This window comes from Mytilus edulis, chromosome 10, assembly GCF_963676685.1.
Source record: "Mytilus edulis chromosome 10, xbMytEdul2.2, whole genome shotgun sequence".
Taxonomy (NCBI): Eukaryota; Metazoa; Mollusca; class Bivalvia; order Mytilida; family Mytilidae; genus Mytilus; species Mytilus edulis.
In genome coordinates, this window is record NC_092353.1 from 75,075,802 (window position 1) to 75,083,398 (window position 7,597).

The 7,597-nt window shown below is 31.7% G+C and overlaps 1 long non-coding RNA gene across 1 annotated transcript; it reads right to left on the reverse strand.

Moving 5' to 3' along the window:
- Positions 1-1,544: 1,544 nt before the first annotated feature.
- LOC139491862 (uncharacterized) lies at positions 1,545-7,053 on the reverse strand. Its single transcript, XR_011656656.1, has 3 exons — positions 6,847-7,053; positions 5,333-5,447; positions 1,545-3,330 (listed from the first exon to the last, which is right to left on the reverse strand). It is a non-coding gene; the product is annotated as an uncharacterized lncRNA (long non-coding RNA).
- Between the last annotated feature and the right edge of the window lie 544 nt (positions 7,054-7,597).

The following is a 7,597-nucleotide window of genomic DNA, read 5'->3' on the forward strand; positions in this document are numbered from 1 at the left end:
CAAGGAGATAACAAAGACTCACAAAACTAAAGGACATTTACATCAACAGTTATGAATTATATTTAAAAAACAACACGAACTCACTAAAAACCGGGAGTGAAATCAGGTGATCCGGAAGGGTAAGCGTTTCCTGCACCGCATACAACACCCGTCGTGTTATTTCTTTGTTCAGTTCGGTAATAATGGAAGGTTATTATGACTGAGGAAGAATATCAGATATGATTTCTGACACCCTTTTGTCATAATGGCCAATCAGCTCATGATGGCGACCGTAGAATATCTTGAGTGATGACCTAAATTTGATTGATTCATAGCCCTGTCTTAGCAACTTTTGAGAAAGCAGTATTCCTCGTTCGACAAAATCAGCGTACTTTGAGCTAGCTTTAGAGTAACGTATCAATTGAGACACATATACTCCATATGCTGGTGCCGCTGGGATGTTGCTACACAGAAATGGAAATTTGACTATAGGAAAATTAAAATCATCGAGTTTGTCATAAATTTTGGTATTCAACCTACCATCAGTAGCCATTTCGAGAAAAAGGTCTAAATATGAAGCAGATTTATCTGTGTCGGTATTGTCTTTAATTTCAAGTTCACTTGGAAATATTAAATGTAATTGATCACTGATTCTATTATTAATAAGAGACAGTACATCATCAATATACCGGAAAAGATGTGCTCTGAGAAATTTAAAATTAATCAGTATGGAAAGGACTTTTTTTCTAACCAACCCATACCATCAGGAATACATTGAATCATCGTATGATCAAAAGGTGTGTCATAAGATGGTCCAAAATTTCTTTATAGCCATCATATAATACACAAGCATGTGTACGTTAGGCAGTCTAATATATCTCTATAAATGTGTGTCCTTTCTCAATAAATATATTAATTCATTAGATAGTATTTTAGCACTCTAACTGCCCGAGTTTTGATTACACATTTAAAAAACTGTTCCAGTAAGACACTTAACTTAATACGCAACAGTACTGTGCCGATGTTCAAATTCATAAATCTATCTAGTATATAAATCAAGATGACATCGAAAAACACAGGGAAACGCTTGAACTGTCAAGTACTCAGAAACATGTTTCAGCCCACCACATTCTGCAAATGTCTGTCTAATATTCAGAGCATGTAATTCTATGTTAGTCGTTTGTGTCTGTTAGTAACATCGGATTTTTTTTTTGTCATATCTGGGTTTTTTTAATTGACCTTACGCTCCAGATTTTCTTATTGTTGAAGGCATACAGTAGCCCATTGTTGCACATAAATCCACGATATTTGGAATCTGGAGGATAGTTGTCTCATTGGTAATACTTTAAAATATTTTTATATATTGCCATTCATTACAACCACTACATAGTATATATTGTATGATTCCTTTTTGTTAGTTGGATGGTCCATGTTATTATTAACCTGTTTATTTACAAATGTTGTTTTATTAGAAAATGTTTTAAATAAATACCATAATTTGATAGTGATTTTAGTGATACAATGTAATCGATACATGTTTGCGAAACTCAAGACCAAGTGCAATCTTTAACTCAAAACATCAATTCCTGTTTGTTTTAATTCATGATACACTGTATTCTTATTGGAAAATAACAAAAAATGTCAATGTTATTATATTCATTCATTAGAAAATTTGAATTTCACTAAGTATCTCCCACTACTGTCACAAAAGAAACCGTACGGTTCATTATGATTATGCCAAAGACATTTTTGATTATGAAGTCCATCCTCTTCACTTAGCAATACTTTACTATACTGACCATCTTTAGATATTACTATTATTCTTTGAGACCTCCAATCTGCTACAATAACGTTGTCATATGTATCTGTACAAAGTCCATGTGGTCCTAATAAATCTTTCGCAAATTTCCAGATTTGTACGCCTGATTCATCAACACAGTATACTGATTTATCCTCATAGTCAGAATAGATAACTCTGTCATGACAGTACAGAAGGTACTCTAGGTATGATATACTCTTAACTTGTATTGACTTGAGTTTATTCCCTTCCAAGTTTATAATGCGGATTTCATCTTTATTCAAACCAACAGCAAGAGAATTATTGAAGAATGATAATCCCATGCAAGTTTTGTCTAATGAGATAATTTTGGTAACTGTTTCTGCTTCCATATTGAAGATCTTAATGTCTTTCCTATCGGGAAAAGTTATGGCAATAGTACGCTGGTCGATCTGTGTAACACTGGAGGGCTTATCAGATATTGGTAACTGTTTCTGAAGTCTACCATCAGAAGAAAGTAGGTTGACTTTATCTTTTTCTTCAACCACTAAAACTCTTTCGTTTGTCAGGCAAATCATGTCACTGATCAATTTCCCAATGTTAATCTTTGTTTTTGTAAAGATATTCATTGTCATGTTGTGTATGTTAGATAGTTCACGTGATTTTACTTGCGCTGTCCTGTTCCTATGTGTTACTCTTCTCTTTGTTCTATCCAATTTAACCACTTCCACATCTCCAAAGTTTTTAAGGGATTTTAATTGGATGAGTATCTTTTCGGTCTCATCATTTCGCTTAATTTGGATGTCAACTTGTTTACCTTCCTCATTGCTTTCCACATCTTCAACATATTCGCGATATGGATATATTTTTGTTCAATAATATGTATCCATAAAAAATGATTGTAGTTTTGACCTACGTATTGTGCCTGCGTGCAAATCAACTTGCATTTTCTTTACCTTTTTCTTTTTTCTTTCAATTTCAGCTATAAAACCCTTCAGTTCTGATTTCTCCCGATCCCATATAGTATCAGCTTCCTTGCACAGCGTCTTCTCTAGTTGCTCTAAGTGTCGATTTATTTCCCTCCGAGTTTTACGGATTGATTCTTTAATGTTTTCATAGTGGTCTTCCCCTTTCGTTATATTTCTTGATTTTTCATTTGTCATTTTATTAAAGAAATGAAGGATGGAGGTAATTTCTTTATCTACAGATTCTTTTGAATTTTCTATCTTGGTTTCATCCACTACACTTGATAAACGTTTTATTCCAGCACATTTTGAATGATGACTTGAAATACATTCATGACAACAAGGCATTAAATGACTTGGACAGTACCTGTTTAACTGTTGACCATGGGCGTCACATTCTGTTTTAACAGAGCTTACTTGATGTTTATTTCTCTTATAGGTTTGTATCTCGATAGTCGTGTGATCACCTGTAGAACTACTTCTTCTATGATGACTGGAACATGTTGAACATAATCCTTCATCACAGTTGTAACACCAGATGTCAGCTGTAGTACTTACTTTATCTTGTTTACAAGGTCCACATCGTACAGGTTTACTTGATTCCATGATCTAAATATAAGAAGAATAAAGTCAGTTGTTTATTGTAGATGCTTATTTCTCAAATTTCACTTAAAATGTGGTTTCCATTGCATTTGACAAATCAACCTCCACTTCTTTGTCTAAACTATAGAAAATCTACAGCTTAAATATTGTTTTGATACTTGCTTTTTATTGAACATTTTATTTTGACCTCTAAATTTCATGTATCATATTTTGGTCGTTGGTTTGCTGTCTCATTGAATTGTTCGAACTATTTAGGAAGTTCTACGCTTCGCCAGTAACACTGCATTTGCGACCATCAATTTGGTAATTGACGGTGACAACTCTTCAGTTCTGTCATTCGTTTGGTGGATCTCACTAAACCGATTTTAAGTATGCGAAAGATTTTCATTTTACAGGTCTACATAACCACATTTATTTTTTATATATGAACCATACACGTAGACCTACAGCTGGTCATTTGGGTTCAGTGGCCATATTCTGTTTCGTCTATCTTCATGTATAGAAGCATGCAGTTTGTTTGTTTGTTTGGTCAAAGACTCAAAATTTGAGCATAGTGTAAAAAATGGACAATTCATACCAGTTATCTATCTTTGGCCTTTTTGGTCATAAATATGTTTAATATTTGTTGATATTCAAAAATGTATTGAATAATAATGGCTGTTATATATGATTTTAATAGTCAAAACTGATGTCTTTTTACCATTGCTGCATAGAAATAATTTACCAAACATAGGACAATAACGAAATTTTCATTCCTTTTAATTGTTAATTACAGACAGAAAACTTTATCCTAAGATTCAAAATATTACAATCTGAATATTTTGAATCTTAGGATAAAGTTTCTTGTCTGTAATTAACAAGTAATTATTTGTATGCAGCAATTGGTAAACAGACGTTCTTAACAAATAGTGTATGCAATTGACAAAAAAAATAAAACTGTATTAAACATTTAATCATAATTTAAAGTAAAAAATTCACAAAAAGTACTGAAAATCATGGGTTTTTTTGTTAAAATAAACCATTGCTATGGCAACAAATAGCCAAACATATATCACATTTCCAGGTTCACCGTTCAGTCTGAAATTTTAAAGAGTATTTATTCCAACAAAGAATGTTTATTCAACCAGCAAATACTGTGAAAGTACTTTAATTCGTGGGTATCAATTTTCGTGGTTTAAGCAACATTTACATGTTCGTGGGTTTTTAAATTCGTTGATTTAATTTAAAAAAAATAAAAAACAAAGAAAAAATGAAAAATTGAAGCCATTAGAAGCGATGGATATAATTGTCTGGATTGAAGGAAATTGCAAAGTAAACATTGACCCATACGAAGTGATCACACTTATTAACTGAGATAGAGTAATCAACAGATTAAAGACCATCAAAGGTGTTAATTAGGCCATACACATGTCACCTATAGAAAACAGTTACAAAAATCAAATAGTATAAACATATCTTGAATTGTAAATTAATTATTATCAAAAGCAAGCCCAGCATGAAATTATTATTTCAAATACGTTCATGAACTATGAGGACATGAAATGAACACTTTATCGTACAATAACAATGCCGGGAATCTGACTTTCATTGCTCAAAAATATTTTGTTATGAGAATTAAAAGATCAAGAGTTGGACACTTTTTGTTTTAAAAGATTTAATCGGTACAATTCTGCCTGCAGTTGTAGTTTGTGGTGTATTTGCTCTCTGACCACTCCGTGTATTGTAATATTCTCCGACAGTTCGGCGATATTCAATATACTTTCTAGATTATAACAGTAGTCAAACCTACATGGGGATATTTCTATGTCTTGGTTTGAACAAAGGTTGTTTTATTTCGTTGGACACTTAAATTCGTGGATAAAGTCATCCACGAAAACCACGAAAATTGCTACCCCACGAATAAAAGTTCTTTCACAGTATTCGAAGGTAAAACAAATAACCAATTATCTTTGATGGAACTCGTAGTTTCTATCTAAAATGTTGCTTGATTTACTGTATTTTGACTTACTTTTAAAAATTGTGAAACATTTATGTAAAAATATAAAACCTAAACATTTAACACATCCACTGACATGTATATATTGCAGAAAATCATTTGCCTTCACGTTTTTCAAAAGGTTAACCTACAATGAACAAAAAAGAAAATAAGAATATGATCTTCATTAAATATTTGATGACATCTGGTGAGTAGCTGTCAAACAATAATCAGTACAGTTCGCATATTTAAATGTTAATCTTCTTCTCATAGAAGGATTTAAATTTTAAATTAAAAGAAAGGTTTTATATATGTGCATTCTTTTTATAATGACAGATTTATGTTTTACTCTTTCTGTAAGACCATGATATATAGATAGACCCTTCATAAAACAGTTGCAGTGTGTAAACTGCCTTTGACCATTGTTAGTCCGTCCAAACATCTGTCCACCAATGTGTGTACTTGGCGTTCGTATTCGTCCTAATTTATTTTCCTAACTAATTTCAACAATACGTTGACTGAATAATCACAGGGTACTATGCTATATGGACTCATTTAATTTTGTTGGTAACACTTTTCGTTGATATATGATTTCACGAAGTCGGCACTCAGTTTGGTTTCTAACTAACAATGATGAATATACAGTTTTTTGTTGACATGAATTATCATTGATATGGTTATATTTATAAATTAACTTTTAACAAAATTTTGAATTTTTGAAATATTACTTAAGGCATAGATTGCCTTAGCTGTATTTGGCAAATATTTTAGGAATTTTGATCCTCAATGCTCTTCAACTTCGTACTTTATTTAGCCTTCTTTTAACTTTTTTGAATCCGAGCGTCACTTATGAGTCTTTTGTAGATGAAATGTGCGTCTGGCGTATATGCAAAATTGATGAGTTTATTGTTAAACATTTGTGTGGTGATTTGTCTTTGCTTATTAATCAACGAGGCTGATCAGAACATAATGGTAATTAGTAATTGTCTAATATTTGTAAAACCATAATTTTGAGAGAAATTGTTGACAAGGCCAACTTTGTTACACTATATACATTGTATCTACGACGCCGTTACTTGTAGGAGATATTTTCTTTCGATGAAGATATTAACACTTAAATTTAAAGGGAAATTGTTAATAAATTGATCCGAAGATCTTATATACCATAGTTTGGCAATTGACCCCTTCTAGTACTATAAACCGTACGGGATGTTTTCTTCTATTTGATTTGTGTTATTTTCACTTAATGTTGACACTACAGGTGCAACTTTTGGAGTAGAGTCCGCTTGTGGTGCAGCTGAGCGCTTCAATGGTTTTGAGACAGGCTAGTGTCGGTTTTTTTTTACTTTTCAATTGTTTGGGCATTAGCATTGTCAGTATGTTTTCGAGATCTCGTTGGTGTTGGGGTTTTTTTCATTAGCGTCATATTTAGCAACATAAGTGTATTGCAGACTGAGTGCTAAATTTTCCTTTTGCTATGTCGAATAATTATCAATAATGTCAATACAATTGTACTTAGAAAATAAATATAATAATGTTACGTTTACCTTGATAATGGAAATGCGTCAGGCTTAATACAAATGAATATAGGTATTTAAGTACGTTCCCGACAACGAAAACGGTTAAAAATTCCTTCCGACGTAACAATCTTGTATGTTTCTAAACATATCAAGTTTAATTATAAAAATGTAAGTTCGCTATAGAAACTTAACATTAAGACTGAAGGTCACTTGAATTGCGTAATTAAATTTGTCAAAATAATTACCATGATGTAGGTCAAGGTTTCATACGTCATTATAGTATTCGTGTCATTATGCTAATGAAATAAGATATACTAGAACTAAACAATGAACGGTTAAACTTATATTTGGAGGGATAACCATCTATATTGAGCATTTATTCGGGATTGCTTTTTTTATTTGAAGATATACTGCAAACATTATATTTCATTTGATTGATCTAATAAATCAATACCTTAAGCAATTGTGAAAAAAACGTAGAAATATCATGCAAAATCTATTACGATACATGTATATTATACAGATAGGGAATAGATTAATATGAAGATTTTCTAAATTGGCATATGGTGAATAAATTAAATAAATTATTTGAATAAATATCGCAAGAGCTCTCCCTATATATATAAAGATATCAATTAAAATATTTGACACTATGGAGTGATAATCAATATTTAAACAATGAAAACATGATGCATGTTTAACAATGTGTAATTCATGATTGAGAATCTACAAAATACATGACAGTGTCACTTGTAAAAGTCGTCGAAGGTATATAATT